This window comes from Equus quagga, chromosome 2 (assembly GCF_021613505.1).
Source record: "Equus quagga isolate Etosha38 chromosome 2, UCLA_HA_Equagga_1.0, whole genome shotgun sequence".
Classification (NCBI taxonomy): domain Eukaryota; kingdom Metazoa; phylum Chordata; class Mammalia; order Perissodactyla; family Equidae; genus Equus; species Equus quagga.
Window position 1 is genome coordinate 62,249,377 of NC_060268.1, and position 23,491 is coordinate 62,272,867.

Sequence of the window (23,491 nt, forward strand, 5' to 3'; positions counted from 1 at the left end):
GAGGGAACTATGAATGAAGGCTACAGGATAGGCATAATAATGAAGAACTGGACTTAAGGGGGAAAAGATGGGCTGTCATTGTAGAGGAAAGGTTAGGAAAGCCAGAATTTTCTGGGGTGGGTCTAGATTTCACATATTTAAATATCACATTCTTCATTCATTCCTTTCACATTTATTTGGTGCCCTGCGTGTGCCAGACACTGGGGTCTGCAAGGATACAACTTTTCATGTAATTTTGGAATTTGTTACAATGGCGACTCACGTGAGATTTACTTTTCGCTCTTCCAGAAGGCTTGAAGTAGAAATAAAAGCACGAATCAGAAAAGAGTCCTTTGTCAGACCAGACCAGATGGGGATTGGAAAACACAGGCATCTCAACAATGGCGCCCTGTTTGAGGTGGAGAGGGAGGGGAGGCCGAGGTAGGGAAAACGAGGTTTAGACCCGGGTAACCCGAGTAGGGAGCGCCATCAACCACGAAGATGCTAACCTCTTACGCACTTCAGGCCGGGCAGTAACCAAGGGTAACAGCGCCTCAGACTACACGGTGTGAAGACGGCATTCTTCCCTAAACCAGGTGTATCCACGCACGCTGGGCAGGACCAGACACTAGCCAAGCCTCACTACTCAAGCGCCCTTCCCGAAAACGCCCACCGCCTCTGACTCCTACCTAGGATTACTGGACCTTTTCCCCTAGTTTATTGATGAGAGGCGGGAGTGGGGAGAAGGGGCGGGAGGGGCGAGTCACCTTTCCTAGTTTACAATTGGTTTTAATCGGCTCCAAGTCCCGCCTCCCGTCCCGCCGCCGACAGGCTCTCGGGTCTGTCACTCGAGCCGTCGCTGCCGCCCCTCGCCGTGGCCCCGCCCCTCGCCGTGGCTGGGATCTCGCGGGAAGAGCGGCGGGCACGGCTGTGGCTCGGTCTCCCGGCTGCGCGCGGAGCTGGAGGGCTCTCCTCACATAAGCGCTTCCTCGCGGGGAGGTTGGAGCTGCGGCAGCCGCAGGCCTGGGCCATCCCTTCTCTGCCGCCTCCTCCTCTTCCTCAGGGCTGCCCGGTCCGCTCGCCCTCCAGCGCTGCCCAGGTGAGGAAGCCCGGAGCGCGTCTCCGCCCAGGAGTGGTCGGGGAGCGTGCACACGGAGCAGCCGGAGCTGGCGGGCTCCGACGGGGGCGGCTCCTGGGGCAGCGCGGCGCTGCCTGGTGGGCGCGAGGCTTGGCGGGGCTCGAGAGTGCGGGGGGCGAGGAGGCGGTGCGGTGGGATCCGGGTGCGTGCGCCCCAGGGCGATGCAGCGGGTGCCAGGGCTCCTCGGGGTGAGGGGGCGGTTTATTGGGGGTCCTAGGGCTCTTCTGGCTTGGGGTAGGGGTGGGTGGCGGCGTAGGGGGTCCCGGGTCCTCGGGATCGAGGGAGATTTGTTAGCGTCCTGAGGTTCCTTGAGGTGGTGTAGCGGGGTTCCGGGACAAGGCGTCCTTTTATGGGGGTCCCAGGCTCTTTGGGAAGGCAGAGGATTCAGTTTAGCAAGGTCCTAGGTCTCTGAAGGGGCAGATCATTGGGGTCTTGGGGGTCCTTTGAGCGGGAGTGAGCGTCTGTTTCACATTCCTGGAATGAAAAAGCAGTATATTAGGTTTCCGGGGAAGAGGGGTTTGTTCATCGGGTTGTCTGGGCGAGAGGGCGATGTATCTGCGTCCGGCAGGGGCCGTCTTAGTGGGCTGCTGGGGGCAGGAGGGTGTACGGCGGAGACCAGCGTCTTTACTTGGGTTTTTGCTTTGCCCAGAGGGGGGCAGTAACTTGGCATGGTCTCCAGTCTTTTCAGGGGCGACAGGGCGAGTTCGCGGGTCTCCGGGTGATCACGAATGGAGGGCGCGGCTCTGCGTGCTCTTCGTCGGTTCGGGGAGGAAGGGGGCTTTGGTGGCATCCTGACCCAGCCCAGGAGACAGGCTGTGGCTGGTCAGCATCCTGGAACGGATCTCTCTCTCTAGATGAGATTTACTCAATGCTTAGTTGGAGCATTGATCCGTTATGTTGTCTAGTTGGAGAAATAGTGGGTTTGTTCTGCAGTTTTCTCTGCCCCGGGAACCTTGTCTGGGCGTGCTGTTTTCGCTGCTCTGGGAGCAAGAGAGTGGCAGCACCTTAGGTGGGCATGTAGACTGTAGATTCTTTAGGCGGCCAGTGTCCTCAGTTTGAGCGTGGAATCCGCTGAGGATGGGGAAGGCTGTGTGGTTTTGGCTTCCCTTCCTAGGTGGTCTGCTGTGCTGATCCTGCATTATTAGGTCTGTCCTAAAGTCTTACCTGAGTGTTAGGCAGAGTCAAGTAGTGCTGGGAAGTGTGTTCTGGCTTCGCTCTGTCCTTTGAAAAGCATTTGTGGAGAGGGATAACTTCAAGTTCAGCCTCCAAACAAGGTATTGGAATTTGAGGTCCCAAATCTGGAGCTCTGCAAAAACGTCATTTGAGACATGTAAGGATGGCTAACAGAGCCCTTTTACAGAATCCTGCTTAACAGTTTTATTGTAAAGGTACAGTTAGTCTTGAATCTTACACAGAGTTCTTGATAGCTAGCCCAGACTTAGGTGGTATTCAAATAAAATGACATGTATATATATATATGTGTGTATGTGGTTTAAAAAAAATGTATAGGTCCGAAAGCCTGTGCGTTTGCCTGACAATTCTTTTGATTAGGTAGCAACTTTGTCACAGAGGCCTGTAGGTGAAGTCTGATGTGGCAAGTAGTGGAGCCCGTACTCATAGTAATTCTGTAATTTTGGGTAAACAGACAAATTTGAGTATGCCAAAGCAAAGAATTTTGCCTGCCTTAGTCTTTTTCTGAGTGACAGTTCTTTAAAAATGACATTTCTTTTGATCTTAGAACCAGAAAGATTAGGAATAATGTACTTGATCCTTGAATTTTGCAATCATTTTAAAAAACAAGGGAATCCTACATAGCAATATTTAACTCTTTGGAGATCTTACTACTTTTTGTTTTGGTTGTAATTCAAACCAAAGTGCCTAAGTGACTTTTATAGCTATCAAAACCGATCACTTGAGCAGGCATATTTGTTTGTAACTAAGGCCAAAAAACTGTAAGCATACCTTTTTTTCCCCTCATTTTTGAAAGACAAATGATAAATTCAGATTTCAATAACTTTAAAAAGGAGCCTTCCTAATTTCTAAGTAAACATACTTCTCAGTCAACAAGTATTAGATTATCTTGCTAGGTATCACAGTACTGGAGGTATAATGATTCCAGCTCTCATGTAACCTGCACCGAGAGAGAGAGAAAGACAACAAATAAAATAAATACGTAAAATAATTGAGATGCTGATAAGGAAGAAATAAACAGAGAACTTGGGGTTCAGCTCAGTTTGTTTTAATAATCCCTGAATGATAATATAATTGATGTCTGTCATGATAACCAGAAACCCAGCAAGATAATGATCTACCTTCTGCATTATTAAAGAAAGATTAAATTATGATCAGTAGAGACTGAATATTAAATATATGACTCTCTGCGGATTAGCACCTTTTGTTATTTAAGCATAAAAAAGTCTGTAAGGACACGCATCAGTTTTTCCAGTGTTTGGGAGATTCTTCAGGAGAGACTTGCAGAGGCATGGAAGACAGCTATTAATTTTATGCTTTTGTATTATTTGAGTGTCTTTCAATGAGCAGACATCACTTAAGTGTAAATTAGAGAAGTCTAAAAATGAAAACATTTTGGTCACCATGCAAATTTGTGAAATGTTCAGTATTTATAAGGCTTTTTGTCACTGTTGCCACTTCCACTTGTGTGTACTAGTAAAGGAAAAAATATATTTCAAGGATCTAAAAATTATAGGGGTGGAGTGAGGAGTACAACCAAATAAAAAGACTGAGATCTAAGTAAAATGTTAAAACATGTTAAAGATATATATATATATATATTTATATAAAGATAAATTAATCTTAGGCCTTTCTTCTTTTAAATTTAATTGTTTCCTGAGTTTGAGAAAGGAAGTCATCAGACTCCCTGGAGAATAACAGGGTGTGTCTTTGTGGCAGAGGAGGAGGTGTTCTACTTGTGGCACAGACTTCAGGAAGAGATTTCTTGTTGTCAAATATGTGTGTATCTATGAGATACATTTTTCTTGTGAGGCATATGAAACATAAAAATAATTTTATAATTCATTATGACACTGCTGAAAATGACAATACCAGAGCGTCTTTTGGATTATCATTCAAAATTCTGGAATCATAAATGTGGTATTACTAAAGCAGTTTTTTGAAAGGAAATCATAAGATGAATTCCAGTCTTCACTGTGCTACTAACCATGTGACCTTAGGTATTCGTTAGTCTCTCAGGGCCTCAGTATCTGGATATATAAAAGAAAGAGAAGTCCTTGTTTATAATCAATATAAGCTCCAATTCCAGGGATTCTTTTGCATTGGTTTTTATGTTGCAGATCTGCAGTATTATATGCACAAAAAGGGATAGATGCCGTAAGAGTAGCTAGTTCTCAGGATATACCTATTCCATGTAATTTTTATGTACCATATGTAATTTTAGAAGCCTCTTCCTTTTTAAGATATATAGGAAATACTTAATTCCAGAATATATATTCATGAAGGTAAATGATTTCCTTTTGATAATTTAGCTTTATCAATTAAAGCATTATTATTTTTATTTCTGATCCCTGGTTCTATAATAGAATATCTATGTGATAATGTAATGTCCTTATTTAACTCTGGGTATAGCATGAGCTTGACCCCTTTAGTGTTTCACTTTCTTTAATCCATCCTTTACACTACTGTCAAGGTGATTTTTCTAAAATGCGAATCTGTTCAGTGTTTCTTTCTTAAAACCCTTACTTCTCCCTTGCCTGCAGTGTTTAGTCCTAACTCTTTATCATTACAAGGCCCTTAATCTGGCTTATCTCCTGCATTTCCCCCACCACAAATCTCTAGCTTCAACTGTACTAGTAAAATCAGTTCACTAAAAGAGCCGTACTGTTTCATAACTTGGAGCCTTCTCATATAGTCGCCTGCTTTTCCTTTTCCTGTCTTGCTGACAAAGGCTACTGGTTTTTCAGGATGCAGCTTAAGCGCTATCTGCTTTCTAAATGTTCTGTGTCCTCTGGTTCTCCCTCTTCTCACCCCACTCTCTTTGTCCTGTTCATTCATTCTCTTATGTTCATTAATATGCTGTAATTATTTATGTCTGTGTCATTCTGGATTTAAAGGCAAGTTTATATTTGTCTTATTACTTTTTGAATTGCTGTTGCTTATTTTACACTGCTGGCTCTCGTTACATGTTTGAACTCTCAATGCCAAGATTAATGTCTTCATAGTGTCTCAGGTGAGTTAAGCCCAAATCTCAGTCTTGCCCTATTTTTCTAAAATTTTGGGCTTTCTAAATTATCTTATTCTCTTTCCCCGTTGACCACAAACTGACATTAGATCTGTAGTTCTTATCCTTGTATTTAAGATGGGAAACTCTTAGCACTGTAGGAGTTAAGGGTTACTGTGTTAAACTTGCAGAAAAATCTTGCAGAATTTTGAGGCAACCTCTAATCCCTATATCTGAAATTGCTAGGAGAGTTATGAACTAGTTTGGGTATTTCAGATCTTGGACATCAGTGATTTGGTAGATGTTTTACTTTGACTGCTTTCCGCATGGGAAATGATTGTTGGCAATGTGTCTGGGTGTTTATATTGGCTTCATAAGTGCTTTACGTACATTGCCTTTAATTTTCAAAGCAAATCCTGACAATTTAATAAATTACGTCAGGGTCATTATCTCCTAAGAAGCAGGCTAGGACTAGATCGGGTCTGTCTTAGTACAAAGTGTATGCTTTTTTAAAATACTGCACTGCTTTCTGAATACGACTGCTTATTCAGTGTATTTTAAATTATTAATAGATACTTTGTTCATTTTATCAGTTGAAAAAGCAGGTTGCAAGGTTTATCCACTCTATTTTTCCAAAAAAGTTAGCATAGAGAATTGGAGATTGGTTGGACTTTAGATTAGAGATCATTTAATCCGACTCCCTCGTTTAGCATGTGAGAGAACTGACATATGCAAGAATAGTTGAATGACTTGCTCAAGATTGCACAGCTAATTGGTTAAGATTTTTGTTGTTAAGCTGGTTATGAACATTGGTGTTTTAAAACCATTGTTTGAGAGGAACACCAGATGCCTCATTTTCTCCCCAAGAAAGAAAAAGCCCAGCGTTGCTTTTAGAAAAGCGATGTTGAGGATCTCAGAGACTTAAAGACGTGGCTCAGAGAAAATCCTGACTTTGGATCATGACACATGGAGACACCTCAGTGCCTTTACTCACATAGTTCCCTAGTCTTGGTTTCTTCCTTCCTCCTTTATTCTTTTAAAAAATCTATCCACAGTTTACTACTTTTATGCCTGATGAAGTTGTTATTAGCATCAGCCTTACCAGTAACCATTTAAATGCTAACCATGGGTCAACTACTAGAGATTCAGAAAAGCATAAAATCTAGTCACTGCCCTGAAGAGGCTTGGTTTATTTGGGAGTGGGAGGCAGTACAGATTTCACTGCAAGATAGTGTCTAAAGATGCCGTGACTGACACAGCTCCAGGAGCTCAGAAGATTAGGTCAGTGTGGACTGGGCTAGTGGTTACAGAAGTTTCTATGTAGAAAAGATTTTTCTTAAGTTGGATTTTAAATGAAGAGTTGCAGGGGTGTGAAAGGAGGAAAAGATTGAAGAAAAGAACCTCTCACTATTTTTTTTTTTTTGTCTTACCCTTGCTCTCTTTCCTTCAGCCATAGTGGCCTCCTTGCTGTTTCAGAAGGCCTGGAACCTGTTTTTTCAGATATTCGTGTCTCCCTCCCTACTTCCTTCAGGTCTTAATTAAAATATCACCCCTCCTGTGAGGTCTTTACAGGCCACGTTGTTTAAAAGTACAACTTCCCCTCTCCACATACTCTTCATATTCCTCTTCCTTGCATTCTTTTTTTGTCCTTTTTTGTATCCAGTGTACTCTGTATTTTTGTTGTCTTTCTACCCTTCCTATAACTGACATCCACCAGGGCAGGGATGTTTTTCAATGCTATATCCCCAGCACCTAGAACAGTACCTGTTAACAAAGTAGGTGCTCAACTTTTTGTTGAGTGAGTGAATAAGACAATTGACCTTTAAAGCAGGAACTTGAAGATCATTTGATCTAACCTTCGTTCCTTCCTTCCTTGCTGGCATAGAGGAAGAGGACCTTTCTCTTCCACGTTTTTTTTTTTTAATAGGACTTAAAAAATTATATATGAAGTACAGAAATCATAAACAGCTCAATGAATTTCTGCATATGTAAACACGTAATCACCAACCAGATCAAGATATAGAGCTCTTCTAAGACTTTAGAAGTCTCTCTCATGCTCTCTCCTAGTTAGTACTTCCCAAAGGTAACCACTCTTCTGACCTCCATCACATTGGATTAGTTTTGTTTATTCCTGAACTTCATATAAATGGAATCAAATCATTTCTTTTACGTCTGATTTCCTTTGTTCAACATTATGTCTGTGAGATTCATCCTTTTTTTTTTTTTTTTAAATTTTATTTTTCCTTTTTCTCCCCAAAGCCCCCTGGTATATAGTTGAATATTTTAGTTGTGGGTCCTTCTAGTTGTAGTACATGGGACGCCGCCTCAACGTGGCCTGATGAGCGGTGCCATGTCCGTGCCCAGGATCCGAAGCTGCAAAACCCTGGGCCGCTGTAGCGGAGCACGCAAACTTAACCACTCGGCCGCAGGGCCGGCCCCTCATCCATGTTTTTAAGTTAGCAGTAGTTCATTCTTTTTCATGGCTGTGCAGTATTCCATTGTATGAGTATATATTTTTCTATTCTACAGTTGGTAGACATTTGGGCATTTCCAGTTTTTAGTTCTTAGGAACAAAGCTGCTATGAACAATTTTGTACCTGTCTTTTGGTGGGCATAAGGATTCATTTCTTGACTGAATAGCTAGGAGTTAACCTCTTCTCTCTCTCTCTCTCAATAGATAGATAGATAGACCAACGTAATTCTTAATCCCATATCATTCTTAGCACATGCTAGTGATGATTAAATGACTGAAGATAAATTAAATAATCATGTACTGTGAGATTATGTCAAACTTATTAAAAATATTGGAGAACAGTTTCTGGTCCATGCTTTTTTAAAATATATTTGGCATGAAACATGTAGCCCTACACATTTCTTTTTCCTCTTGGTTTGCCTTTTTTAAAAAAACCATAATCTATATTACTTGTTCTCCTTCCTCCAGAAGATGGGAGAAATATGTGCAGAAAAGAGAAAATTCAAATTAATTAATTTCAAGATGTGAATTTCAGAACTGGTTGGCTATTTTCCCATATATTTTTCTACAGTTCTGTAGAGTTTGAAACAGTTATACCAATACATTCATAGCATGGGTAGAAAAGCTATGAATCTGTTTTTGATTTCTGTCATGTATTAATAACTTATGTTTTAGGATAAGTCAGGCAGAGGCTTTCTTTGATGGCCTTAAGTAATTTTAGAAATGGCTTTAGTTGATGAAGAATGCAAATGACAGCCCCTACAATAGTAGAGGAAATATTGAGGAATGTTTTTCTAATTCTGGAAATATTTTTAGTTCCCTTTTGAAGTGATTTCTAAGCGAAGGCTTGAAAGATGAGTAGGAATCAAGGTGGATGGGATACCCCGTTGGGAGTAGGGTAAAAAGAGCACTGTAGGTAGGGAACTGTGTTTTCAGAGAGAAAGCAGGGCAAGTTGGAGATCTGCAGGCAATTCAGGGGGGCTAGAGCAGTGGCTTTCAAATTAGAAGGTGCATGTGAATCTCCTAATGGGAGTGGGTTCATGAATTTGGAGTTCTAACGTGTTCACAGATAAGGGAGATATTGCTGGTTCGAGGAGCACGCTTTGCAAACCCCTGGCCTAGAGCATAGGAAGCAAGTGAGGAGGGAGGAGCAGGGAGTGAAAGCAAAGACCACATCATGGAGGCTCTCGTAACCAGTGTAAGGGATTTGGACTTACAGCAGTGGCAACCCATTGAGGGGGCTAAGCATAATAGTAACCTTGTGGGATTTGTGATTTCCAGTAGGCAACTAGTGGGGGAAATAATCTTTAGAGGTAAATTCTATCTACCTTTGAAAACATGCAGATTAGTTAATGCCTGATAAATGATAATTTACAATTAATTCATTAATAAGTATTTTTTCAGTTAGCAGATTCAGTCCATTTAAAGGAAGAGTTTGGTTATATTTATTAATTTAGATGTTATATGTTAGTTGAATCAATGCCTTCTCCCAGGGATATTATTTATCCTGATAAGCATTATTATAATTTAACTCATAATTACATTATTAATCCTCTTTGATGGGATTTAATTTCTGTCCATATTGTACCATATGATAGTCTGAAGTCCTTTTTTTATTGTTTTTTTGTGTATGTGAGGAAGTTTCGCCCTCAGCTAACATCCATTGCCATTCCTCCACTTTTTTGCTTGAGGAAGTTTAGCCCTGAGCTAACATCTGTGCCAGTCTTCCTCTCCTTTGTATGTGGGAGGCCTCCACAGCATGGCTGATGAGTGGAGTAGGTCTGCACCCGGGATCCAAACTCATGAACCCAGGCCACTGAAGCGGAACGTGGAACTTCAACCACTCGGCCATGGGACTGGCCCCTCCTTTTTATTGTTTTGATGTAAAAATAAGCTAGCTAGTAGTGCTTATTATGTGGTAAAAATGATCCTAACAACACATAGTAATTTGGGTTAGTTTGTCATTGGCTTCCATAAATGTTATTAATTAGAAAGTTTTAACTTTTTATTTCAGCTGTTTAAATACCACATCAGTTTTGCAGTATTATAATTTAAGAATAAATGTGTTTGCATGTATGTGTATATAGATAGCTTATATTTTTCCCCCTGATTTTATAAGTTCTAGCAACCCATTTTAGCAACTTGGAGAGGGGCCGGCCCAGTGGTGTAGTGATTGGGTTTGTGCACTCCACTTCAGCTGCCTGGGGTTCGCTGGTTCGGATCCTGGTCGCGGCCCTGCACACCGCTTGTCAAGCCATGCTGTGGCAGCATCCACTTGGAACAACTAGAAGGACTTATAAATGTGATATACAACTGTGTACTGGGGCTTTGGGGAGGGAAAGAAAAAAGAGGAAGAATGGCACCAGGTGTTAGCTCAGGGCTAATCTTCCTCACCAACACAAATGCCTCAGTGCAAATATAAGCATTACTGACAATATGGTATACATTCCTCCTCTTCCTGTGAAGATCTTTATTCATTTGTATACTGTTTATCCCCCCAGAAAGCATTATATCATGAAGATTTTCCTCCTTTGTTAAAATTGTTTCAAAACCCTGTTTTTAATAGCAGCACACTATTCTATGAATCAGTGTATAATGATTTAACATTGCCAATTATTGAACATTTTTCCTCTGATGATAACATTGATGAAAATCTTTGTGCATAAATCTTTCTCCATGCTTGATTATTTTCTTAGGATTGGAATAAAAATGTTCAGTCAAAAGGGAAGACCTTAAAAAAGTTAGACATTGCCACATTGCTTTGTAGAAAAGTTATGCCAGTTTATATGCCGGTATTCAGTATTAGTTTTAAAAACCTTTTCTAATTTGATAAGCAAAAATGATCCAACTTTAATTTGGATTTCTTTGATTATAAATGAAGTTGAATATTGTAAATTGTTTTTAAAACAATTACATAATAAAATTTTTTAAAAGATTTTTAAAAGGAATGCCTCATGTGTTATCTTGTAAGGTAAAATACTTTAACTAGAATTAATGTTTTATTATTGTAGCTTTTCCTTTTAATACGTAAATTAATTTTTGAATAGTTATTACAAAAACATACAAAATTTGAAGCCCCAAACAGTTGCCCCAGAGGCCACACTGTTATCAGTTTCTTATGTCTGCTTCCAGAGGACGGCAGTGTAGATCATGTGTGTACGTGCGTGTGCCAAAACATTAGACGAATTATGGAGAACATTCATTAAAATACTGTCTAGTTCAGATGTGGTATTGTGTACTAAAAATTAGAAGGGGTCTAAAAATGATTAGTATCTGGCTACTGGCCCAGAAGGAAGAAAAGCAGGGTCTGGCAGCATTTGGCAGTAATTTTCTATAAGACAAGTGGCCTTAGCTCTTGTTATTATTGGATTGATTCTTTGACAATAGCACTTCTCTTTATAGTACCAATTCTGTAGTACTCCTCCAAAAAGGAAAGCCAAGTTTTTGAAAATTAGACCGTTGATACCTGAAAGAAACTCTTTAAAGTACAAAAGCTATTTGAAAGTATTTAGGAGAACATTTGGGGAAAAGATATTTTATTCTTAGGTATTTTAGGATTTCTTTGCTTGACAGTTATAGTTTTAGCAGAATTTTTATAACTTTGTTGCTTAACAGTGAAAGTTTGAGCTTAAATTATTGCAAATAAAATTCATCATTTTCCTAAACTCTTATTTTTCTAAGAACCAGTCAGCCATGATAGAAATGTATTTTATAGATATATTTTGAAAAAGATTTTCATGCTAATAGTATAGGAGTAATTTGTCTCATACATCAAAGATCTTTTTGAACTTGACTTGAATGCCACAGCTAAATAAGTGGTTTAAGCAGTAGGAGTCATAGGTTTTAACTGATTCTGTAGAACTTTAATGCTTTAGGAAAAAGATATTTGCTTTGGGGATAGATTTTTTAAGGCCCTTGTTTCCAAAAATAAAATTTTGGGATGACTATTGTTTACTGAATACTAACTCTCTGTGTGGCCCAGGATAAGTAGAGGTATCTTGAGAGTTCCTTTTTGCTGGAATTCATGTCTCCTGTTCCAGGTCTTATAAGACCGTAAAGACTGCTAAAGAATTTGGACCTAATAATGGTTGGTACTATTTGAGGAGTTTTAAGACAGAGTTTATCAGGAATGGGAAAAGATCATCTGGATTTTTAAAAATGTTTAATTTTGAAATAGATACAATTTGTAGGAGAATTCCAAAGATAGTACAGAGAATTCCCATATTTACCCAGCTTCCCCTTATGCTAACATCTTACATAACCATGGTACATTTGTCAAAACTAAGAAATGCATCCTGATTTTTTAAGAGAATTCAAAAAACCATTTTTTTTGAACACCTGCTATGTGTAAAAGAGTGTTTTAGCTGAAGTATGTACAATGTTGGAAAACAAGTAAAGGTTGCAGATAATAATGAACTGATGAGCTTGCTGTCATTCCTGAACGAATTCTCAGATTATTGAACACGTGTATTATTGGTACTTAAAAAAGAAGACAGTGATCACTAGGAGCCGGCAAGCGTTCAGAGAGAACAAGTTGTGCCACACTAGCCTCTTTTCTTTTCTTTCAGGGTAAGTAAACTGGGAGGTACGTCCGGAGATACTCTGGCCATAGTATATCTAGAATTATAGCTACACTTACTGGATTTTAATTTTGTCCTGGACACTGGGTTAAACGCTTTATGTAGATTGCCTCATTTAGTCCTATTTTACAAACAAGGAAAGGGACCCGCAAGGTTGTCCATGTAGCATTTGACAACCTTTTTTGATATGTTTGTAGACAAGATAGAGAAATGTAGTCTGAATAATTATATATGTAGGTGGATTTGTAATTGTTTAATGGAGTGATGGGAAGATTGAACTGTATTCATTTTTAGTGGTGTGCCTCAAGATGCTGTCTTCCCCCATGTCCTATTTAAGATGTTTATTAGTTACTCTCACAGTTGTGAGGGAGTGCCAGTATGTTATGTGACAGAATCAGGATCCTTGCCTACTCCTGCTTATTTTTAATAATTAGAGTGACAGACTGTGTCTAAGAAAATATTTGTTATAATAATTTTATATTTGATGTGTATATATTTGATAGGGACAAGCAAAGCTCCATAGTGGAATGTTTTTTTTAAACTCTACCCAGATACAGAGTTGGAGACTTGGAGGGCTAGCAGTAGGTGGTGGTGTTTCTTTTTCAAAGTAGATGTATGCCTGGGTATGTCTTATCTGTCTGAAATTGGTGAGTCACTGGTTTATTATAACTGCCCCAAGGCTAACACCTATTTAAACAACATTATTTTGACGCATGTTGTCCAAAACACAGTTAATTATCCTTTTCTACTCTGTATTTAGTTTAGTGTTCTCAGTACTATTTGCCACATTTTAAGGAGGACATTGCTAAACAATGTATTCAGAGGAGATTAATCAGAATGAAGCGTTGTCTTGAGACAGATCCTTGAAAAATAATTGAAACATTTGAGATTTTCAGCCTGGAAGAAAGACTTTAGTGGGGTATATGATAATGCTTTTCATATTGGGTGATTGAATGATCTTTAATATTCTTCCTGTCTCAAATCTGTGATTCTGTGAAACACATGAAGAAATGGCACGTGGAAGAGGGATTAAAAGAGGGATCTTTTGCATCCCTGGAGCTTAGAACTAGGAACAATGAATGAAAGTTAGAGGAAGGGAAGTATTGGTCCATAATGAAGGTTTTTTAACAATTAAAATGAGAATAGAGGAGGCATTAAAGCATGTATTGAGTAGGGTTTTATCAGTCTATCCTCTAAGGACTTTTCCAACTCCAACCTTTTTAAATTTCTTCCTTGGTTATAATTCCCCATAGCAAAACTTTCTCTTGGGTACATCGCTTATTCTCAACACCTTATGATTTCATATAATATCCAGTGTTAGTAATAACATTATTATTATTCAAACAGCAGAGCACTTTTCACTTGCCAGATTTTTCACTTTGCCAAAGATTATATACAATAATGGCAGAAGTGTGTAGAATCACTCATTCTCATACACTGTAGGCAGGAATATAAATTTGTGCCGTTTCTTTGGAGGACAATTTGGCTTATTAAAATGATAAATGTTTATACTTTTTGACTCAATAATTTTGAAGAATTTATCTTTGCTCCTTATAGTATTAATTATATTGTCAAAAGCCCTCAATGACTCTTAGTATGGGTCTGGTTGTAGAAACAATGGTACAGCCACACAATGGGATGTCACAGAGCCATGAAAAGAAAGAAAAAAGGGGCACTTCCGCATGAGCTCATCTCGTAAGACATATTATTGGGTAAAAGAAAGTTGCAGGACAGTGTTTATGGTACAGTGACATTACTGTGAAAAAGTAACCTGTGTATATGAATGTAAATACACATACATATGCACATGTTAGTAAACACGTTTATGCTTCTATGTGCATAGATTTTTCTGAAAGGATACACAAGAAGGGAAGTAGTTGCTTCTAAAGAGAGGCTAGGAGATTGGAAGTCTGAGATCTCAGTAAGATTTTGGTTTGGTTTGATTGTGTACACTTATACTGCTTGAATTTTTTCTTTTGGTCAAGAATGTATTGTTAACATTTTTAAATTTTGAAGTAATTGTGGATTCACAGGCAGTTCCAAAATTGGTACAGAGAGGCCCCTTCATCCACTTCTCCCCACCCGTAACCTCTTGCATAACTATAGTACAGTATTAAATCTAGGAAATTGACATTGGTAAAATCTGCAGATCTTATTCAGATCTGTATTTATTGGGGCAATAAAACAAAGCTAATTATATTCAAAATGACTCGTTACATAAAGTATGTTCTCTGACCAGAATGTAATTAAATTAGAAATCAACAACAGAAGGATCCTAGGAAAATCCTCAGATATTTGGAAATTAAAGAGCACACTTCTAAATAATTCATGGATTTAAAAAAAGGGAGGAGGACAGCAAATTAGAAGTTATTACCGGTATTATCAATTTTACACGTACTCGTTTGTGTGTCTGTAATTCTGTACAGTTTTATCACGTATAGATTTGTGTAATCACTACCACAATGGCGATACAGAACTGTTCCATCACCAAAAAGAGCCTTTATGGTCACATCCATCCCCCAGCCTCTTACAGCCACTAATCTGTTTGCCATCTCTATATTTTGTCGTTTCCGGATGTTATATAAACAGAATCGTATACTTTGTAACCTTTGAGACTGGCTTTTTTTACTCAGCATAATTCCGTTGAAATCCATCCAAGTTGTTGTATGTCTCAATAGTTCCTTTTTATTGCTGAACAATATCCCATGGTATGGATGTACAAGAGTTTGTTTAATCTTCACCCATTGATGGACATTTGGGTAGTTTCCAGTGTTGGGCTATTACAAATACAGCTGCTATTAACATTTGTGTACAAGGTTTTGTGTGGATGTGAGTTTTCATTTCTCTGGGATAAATGTCTAGGAGTGTTTATTGCTGGGTAATTTGGTAAGTGTATTTAAGAAGGTATAGTTTAAGAAACTCCTAAACCATTTTCCAGAGTGATGTACCATTTACATTCCCATCAGCATGGTAGGAGAGGTATATTTCTCTATCTTCCTTAGCGTTTGGTGTTGTCACAGTGTTTTATTTTAGATGTTCTAATAGGTGAGTAGTGGTATCTCATCATGATTTTAATTTGCATTTCCTTGATGACTAATGATGTTGAACATATTATTATATTTCCCATCTGTGTATCCTCTTTAGTGAAATGTCTCTTTGTGTCTTCTCCTTATTTTTTAATTGAATTTTTTGTTTTTTTACTGTTGAATTTTCAGAGTTCCTTATATATTCTATATATGAGTCCTTTGTTATATAAGTGGTTTGGAAACATTTGTCTATTTCATCTAAGTTGTCAAATTTATGCGCATAAAGTTGTCATGTTTTCTTATCCTTTTAATGTCGATAGCATCTATTATGTCACTTCTTTCATTCCTGATATTGGTTATTTGTATCTTTCTTTTTTTCCTTGATCAGTCTGTCTAGAGGTTTATCAATTTTATTTCTCTTCTCAAAGAACCAGCTTTTGGGTTCATTGATTCTTCTTTATTCTCTTTTCTGTTATGTTGATTTCAGCTTTGATCTTTATTATTTCTTTTCTTCTGCTTGCTTTGGGTTTCATTTACTCTTTTTCTAGTTTCTAAAAGGTGGAAACTTAGAACATTGATTTGAGACCATTCTTCTTTTCGAAATATAAGCATTTATTGCTATTAGTTTCTCTTTAAGTACTGCTTTAGCAGAATCCCACAACTTCTGGTATGTTGTGCCTTTCTTTTCATGCAGTTAATATCTTCTAATTTGCTGTCCTCCTCCCTTTTTTTAAACCCATGAATTATTTAGAAGTGTGCTCTTTAATTTCCAAATATTTGAGAATTTTCCTAGGATCTTTCTGTTGTTGATTTCTAATTTAATTACATTCTGGTCAGAGAACATACTTTGTATAACTTGAGTCATTTTGAATTTATTTAGCCTTGTTTTATTTCCCCAGAATATGGTCTTTCTTCGTAAGTGTTCTGTGTACTGTTGAGAAGTATGTGTATTCTGCTGCTATTGATTAAAGCGTTTTAGAAATGTCGGTAAGATCAAGTTGGTTGATAGTGTTGTCCAAATCTTATGTCCTTGCTTTTTTTTTTTGGCCTATGTCTTACATCATTTTTTTGAGAGAGAAGTATTGAAAATTCTTAAAATAATTGGGAGTTTGTCTTTTTCCCCATGCACTTCTATCATTTGTTCATGTATTTTGAAGCTCTGTTATTGGGGGAATAAATATTTAGGATTTATTTATTTACTTACTCATTTAGGATCTGTGTTTTCCTGATGAAATGACTTGCTTGTCATTATGAAATGACTGTCTTTATTCCTGGTTATAGTCTTTGCTCTAAGAATCTACTTTGTCTTATGTTACAACACCTGTGCCAGCTTGTGTGTGTGTGTGTGTGTGTGTGTATCTTTTTTCATCCTTTTACTTTTAATCTATTTGTGTCTTTATATTTAAAGTGTTTCTTGTAAGCAGTTTCTACTTGGGTCATGCTGCTGTACCCAATCTGATAATATCTCTCTTTTAAATAGAATGTCTAGAACATTTACATTTAATGTGGTTATGTTGGAGTCTGTCATCTTGCTATTTGTTTTTCATTTGTCCTATCTATTCTTTGTTCCTTCTTTCCTCTTTTTTCCTGTCTTCTTTTGGATTAATTGAGTATTTTCTATGATTCTACTTTATCATGTTTGTTGCCTCATTAGCTGTAACTCCTTGTTGGTTATTTTAGTGTTTGCTTAGGGTTTATAGTATACATGTTTAATTTATCACAGTCTACTTTCAGAGAAGATTATACCACTTCATAGATAGTATATGAACCTTACAAAAGTATACTTTCATTTCTCTTTTCTTAGCCTTTATGCTATTGTTATGACGTGCTTTACTTTTACATATGTTATAAGCCCTTAGTACACTGTTATTTTTATTTAAACAGTCAGTTACCTTTTAAAGAGATTTAAATAATAAAAACATCTTATATATTTACCCTTGAAATGACCGTTTCTGGAGTCCTTCATTCCTTTATTTGGAGCCATGTTTGTATTGGATTTTCCTTCTGCCTGAAGGATGTCCTTTAACACTTTTTGTAATGTGGGTCTGCTTGTAATGAATTCTTTTCACTTTTGAATGTCTGAAACTGTCTTTATTTTGCCTTCATTTTTGAAAGATGATTTTGCTGAGTATAGAATTCTGTTTTGACAGTTTTTTTCTTTCAGTGTTTAAAGATGTTGCTCCAGTGTCTTCTCATTGGCACTGTTTAGGTGACTCTGATGTTGACCTTATTCTTATTCCTCTGTACATGTCTTTTTTTTTCTATCTGCTTTTAAGATTTTCCCTTTATCACTAGGTTTGGTCAATTTGATTATGATGTACCTTGGTGCAATTTTCTTTCTTTCTTTCTTTTTTTGTGACTGGGTTTTGTTGAGCTTGTTTATAAAGCCCTTCTTGGCCTTTATGCTATTGTTATGGCATTGTTCTCATGAATTTTACTTTTGTATATATTATAAAACCCCAGCCAGGTTTATAATGTTCATTAAGTTTGGAAAGTTTCGTCAGATTTGGAAACTCCAGTTACCTACCCGTGTGTTAGGCGACTTCAAGTTCTACAATTCACTGGTGTTCTTTTGTTAATTCCTTTTTCTCTCTTCCTTCATTTTAGATAGTTTTTGTTGCTATGCCTTCAAGCTCACTAATCTTTTCTTCTGCATTGTCTACTCCTTGCTAATCCCACTAGTGTATTTTCATCTTAGTCGTAGTTTTCACCTCTAAAATTTCTATTTTAAAAAATATCTTCCATTCTCGCTGTTTGCAGACGACATGATCTTATATATAGAAAACCCCAAAGAATCCGTTGGAAAACTGTTAGAAGTAATCAACAACTACAGCAAAGTTGCAGGGTATAAAATCAATTTGCATAAATCAGTAGCATTTCTATACTGCAGTAATGAACCGACAGAAAAAGAACTCAAGAATACAATACCATTCACAATCGCAACAAAAAGAATAAAATACCTTGGGGTAAATTTAACTAAGGAAGTGAAGGACCTATATAATGAAAATTACAAGGCCTTTCTGAGAGAATTGGATGATGACATAAGGAGATGGAAAGACATTCCATGTACATGGATTGGAAGAATAAACATAGTTAAAATGTCCATTCTACCTAAAGCAATCTACAGATTCAACGCCGTCCCCATCAGAATCCCAATGACATTCTTTACAGAATTAGAACAAAGAATCCTAAAATTCATATGGGGCAACAAAAGACCCCGAATTGCTAAAGCAATCCTGAGAAAAAAGAACAAAACGGGAGGCATCACAATCCCTGACTTCAAAACATACTACAAAGCTACAGTAATCAAAACAGCATGGTACTGGTACAAAAACAGGTGCACAGATCAATGGAACAGAATTGAAAGCCCAGAAATAAAACCACACATCTGTGGACAGCTAATCTTTGACAAAGGAGCTGAGGGCATACAATGGAGAAAAGAAAGTCTTTTCAACAAATGGTGCTGGGAAAACTGGAATCCACATGTAAAAGAATGAAACTTAACCATTCTTTTTCGCCATTCACCAAAATAAACTCAAAATGGATCAAAGACCTAAAGGTGAGACCTGAAACCATAAGGCTTCTAGAAGAAAACGTAGGCAGTACACTCTTTGACATCAGTATTAAAAGGATCTTTTTGGACACCATGCCTTCTCAGAGAAGGGAAACAATAGAAAGAATAAACAAATGGGACTTCATCAGATTAAAGAGCTTCTTCAAGGCAAATGAAAACAGGATTGAAACAAAAAAACAACCCACTAACTGGGAAAAAATATTTGCAAGTCATATATCTGACAAAGGCTTAATATCCATAATATATAAAGAACTCTCGCAACTCAACAACAAAACATCAAACAACCCAATCAAAAAATGGGCTGGAGACATGAACAGACATTTCTCCAAAGAAGATATACTGATGGCCAATAGGCACATGAAAAGATGCTCATCATCGCTGATCATCAGGGAAAGGCAAATCAAAACTACACTAAGATATCACCTTACTCCCGTTAGAATGACAAAAATATCTAAAACTAATAGCAACAAATGTTGGAGAGGTTGCGGAGAAAAAGGAACCTTCATACACTGCTGGTGGGAATGCAAACTGGTGCAGCCACTATGGAAAACAGTATGGAGATTCCTCAAAAAATTAAAAATAGAACTACCATGTGATCCAGCCATCCCACTACTGGGTATTTATCCAAAGAGCTTGAAGTCAGCAATCCCAAAAGTCCTTTGCACCCCAATGTTTATTGCAGCATTATTTACAATAGCCAAGACGTGGAAGCAACCTAAGTGTCCAGCAACAGACGAATGGATAAAGAAGATGTGGTACATATATACAATGGAATACTGCTCAGCTGCAAAACAGAACAAAATCATTCCATTTGCAATAACATGGATGGACCTTGAGAGAATTATGTTAAGTGAAATAAGCCAGCGAGAGAAGGATAATCTGTGTATGACTCCACTCATATGAGGAATTTAAAACTATGGACCAAGAACAGTTTAGTGGATACCAGGGGAAAGGTGGGGTGGGGGGTGGGCACAAAGGGTGAAGTGGTGCACCTACAACATGACTGACAAACATTAATGTACAACTGAAATTTCACAAGATTGTAACCTATCAATAACTCAAAAAAAAAAAATTCCACGTCCCTTACTTAACTTTTTGTACATAAGGAATGTGGCTATACTAACTATTTTAATATCCTTCCATGTTAATTCTAATATCTGTGTCAGTTCTAGGTCTTTAAAAAAATAATTGTGGTAAAGTACACGTAACATAACATAAAATTTACCATCTTAATCATTTTAAATGTAAAAATCAGTGAAATTTAGTACATTAGGTTGTTGTACAACCATCACCACTGTCTAGGTCCAGAGCGTTTCATCATCCCAAAGGGAAACCTTGTACCCATTAAACAATCAGTCCCCATTCCCCCATTACTCTAGCCCCTGGCAACCATTATTCTACTTTCTGTGTCTATAGAGTTGCCAATTCTGAATATTTCATATAATGGAGTCATGCAATATATGCCCTTTTGTGTTTTGCTTCTTTCACTTAGCATATTGTTTTCAAGGCTTATCCATATCATAACATGTATCACTTCATTCCTTTTTATGCCTGAATAATACTTCTTTGTATGAATATAACACATTTTGTTTATCTATTCATTCATTGATGGGCATTTGGGTTATTTCTACCTTTTGGCTATGGTGAATACTGCTACTGTGAACATTTGTGTAAAATTTTTTGTTTAAACACCTGTTTTTAATTTTTGCATGTGTCTAGGAATGAAATTGTTGTGTAATATGGAAATTATATGATTAATTTATTGAGAAATTACTATACTGTTTTCCATAGCTGGTATAACTTTATGTTCCCACCAGCAATATATGAAGGTTCCACTTTTTCTACCTTCTTGCTATTATTTTTGTTTCTCTTTTTAAAATTATATTCATCTTAGTGGGTATGAAGTGGCATTTCATTGTGGTTTTGATTTGCATTTCACTAATGACTAGTGATACAGAGCATCTTTTCATGTGCTCATTGGCCATTCATATATCTTCTTTGGACAAATATCTATCTAAGTCTTTTGCCCAAATTTTAATAGGGTTATTTATCTTTTTGTTGTTGAGTTGTAAGAGTTGTTTATATATTCTGGGTACTAGATCCTTGTCAGACATGATTTGCAAATATTTTTCTCCCATTCTATAGGTTTTCTTTTTACTTTCTTGATAGTATCTTTTGATACACAAAAATTTTTAATTTTGGTAAAGTTCAACTGATGTGTTTTTTTCTTTTGTGGCTCTGCTTTTGGTGTCTGTATAAAAACCATTCCAAATCTAAGGTCATGAAGATTTAACCCTGTTTTTCCTTGGAGTTTTATGGTTTTAGCCCTTATGTTTAGGTCTTTGCTCCATTTTTTTTTTTAAAGATTTTATTTTTTTCCTTTTTCTCCCCAAAGCCCCCAGGTACATAGTTGTATATTGTTAGTTGTGAGTCCTTCTAGTTGTGGCATGTGGGATGCTGCCTCAGCATGGCTCAGTGAGCGGTGCCGTGTCTGCACCCGGGATTCGAACCGATGAAACCCTGGGCTGCCTGCAGCAGCGCGCGAACTTAACCACTCAGCCACGGGACCGGCTCCTCTTTGCTCCATTTTGAGTTAATTTTTATATATGCTGGGGAGGTAGAAGTTCAAATTCTTCTTTTTCATGTGGATATCCCGTTATCCCAGTACCATTTATTGAAAAGACTATTCTTTCTCTATTTATGGTCTTGGCACCCTCATCAAAAATCAGTTCACTGTAGATGAGTGAGTTTATTTCTGGACTCCCAGTTCTATTCCATTGATCTGTATGTCTGTCCAGTAATACCTGGTTACTGTAGCTTTACATTATGTTTTGAATAGAGAAGTGAGTCCTCCAGCTTTTTTTTTTCAAGATTGTTTTGGCCGTTTGGAATCCCTTGCAATTCCATATGAATTTTAGGATCAGCTTTTCCATTTCTGCAGAAACTGTTGAGGTTTTTTTTGTTTGTTTGTTCTGAGGAAGATTCACCCTGAGCTAACATCTGTGCCAGTTTTCCTCTATTTGGTATGTGGGTTACTGCCACAGCATGGCTGATGAGTGGAGTAGGTTCATGCCTGGGAACTGGATCTGCAAACCCAGGCCGCCAAGGTGGAGCACAACAAACTTTAACCACTATGCCGTGGGGCCGGCCCCCTTGATGAGATTTTAATAGGGAGTGCATTGAGTCTGTAGATTGCTTAGAGGAATGTTGCCGTCTTAGCAATTTTAAAGTCTTCCTACCCATAAACATTTATTTTTCCATTTATTTAGATCTTCTTCAGTTTCTCTCAGCAATCTTTTGTTGCTTTCAGTGTACAAGTCTTGCACCTGCTTGGTTAAATTTATTCCTAAGTGTTTTATTCCTTTTGATGCTATTGTAAATGAAGTTTTTTTAAAATTCCTTCTCAGATTGTTCATTGCTAGTATGTCAAAATACAACTGATTTTGAGTGTTGCTCTCGTACCCTGTAACTTTGTGGAATTTGTTGATTAGCTCTAATTTTTCTTGTGACATCTTTAGCATTTTCTTTGTAGAGGATCTTGTCATCTTCAGATGGAGATAGTTTTACTTCTTTCTTTCCAACTTGGATGCCTTTTGTTTCTTTTGCCTTGCCTAATTGCTCTAGATAAAACTTCTAGTACCATGTTTGAATAACAATGGTGAAAACGAGCATTCTTGTCTTGTTCCTGATCTTAGGGAGAAAGCTTTTTTTCTCTGATTTACTAAGTATTTTTTATCATGAAAGGGTGTTGAATTTTGTCATGCCTTTTCTCTGTTAATTGAGATGATCATTTTTTTCCCTTCTTCATATTAATGAGGTGTATTACCTTGATTGATTTTCATATGTTGAACCACCCTTGCAATCCTTGGATAAATACTACCTGGTTATAGTGTATAATCCTTTTAATATGCTACTGGATTCAGTTTGCTAGTGTTTTGTTGAAGATTTTTGCATCTATATTTGTGCATATTTGTACATATTCATCTGTAGTTTTCTTATGGTATCTTTGTCTGGCCTTGATATCAAGGCAATGTTGGCATCCTAAAATGAGTTAGGAAGCGTTCCCTCATCAATTTTTGGCAGAAGTTTGAGAAGGGTTGATGTTAATTCTTTAAATGTTTTCTTTGTTGGAAAGTTTTTGAGTACTAATTAAATCTCTTATTATAGATATGTTCAGATTTTCTGTTTCTTTTTGAATCAATTTTGATAGATCATGTCTTTCTAGGAATTTGTCCATTTCATCTAGGTTATCTAATTTGTTGGCAATCAGTTGTTCATAATATTCTCTTATAATCCTTTTTATTTCTTTAAGATCAATACTAATGTCCCTCATTAATTTCTAATTTTATTAGTTTGATTCTTCTCTGATATAGTCTAGCTAAAAATGTGTCAGTTTTGTTGATCTTTTCAAGAATGAACTTTTGGTTTCATTGATTCTTTTATTGTCTTTCTAGTCTCTATTTCCTTTACCTCTACTCTAATCTTTATTATTTCCTTCCTTTTGCTATCTTGGGTTTAGTTTGCTC

The 23,491-nt window shown here is 37.5% G+C and overlaps 1 protein-coding gene across 2 annotated transcripts in view; it reads left to right on the forward strand.

Moving 5' to 3' along the window:
- Positions 1-901: 901 nt before the first annotated feature.
- The window catches only part of LOC124235817 (D-glucuronyl C5-epimerase), a 130,701-nt gene continuing 108,111 nt past the window's right edge, over positions 902-23,491 (forward strand). For both annotated transcript variants that reach the window (XM_046654287.1, XM_046654288.1), the window contains exon 1: positions 902-1,078. The gene's annotated coding sequence lies outside the window, so the exon portion shown is untranslated. The remainder of the gene's footprint in view (positions 1,079-23,491) is intronic.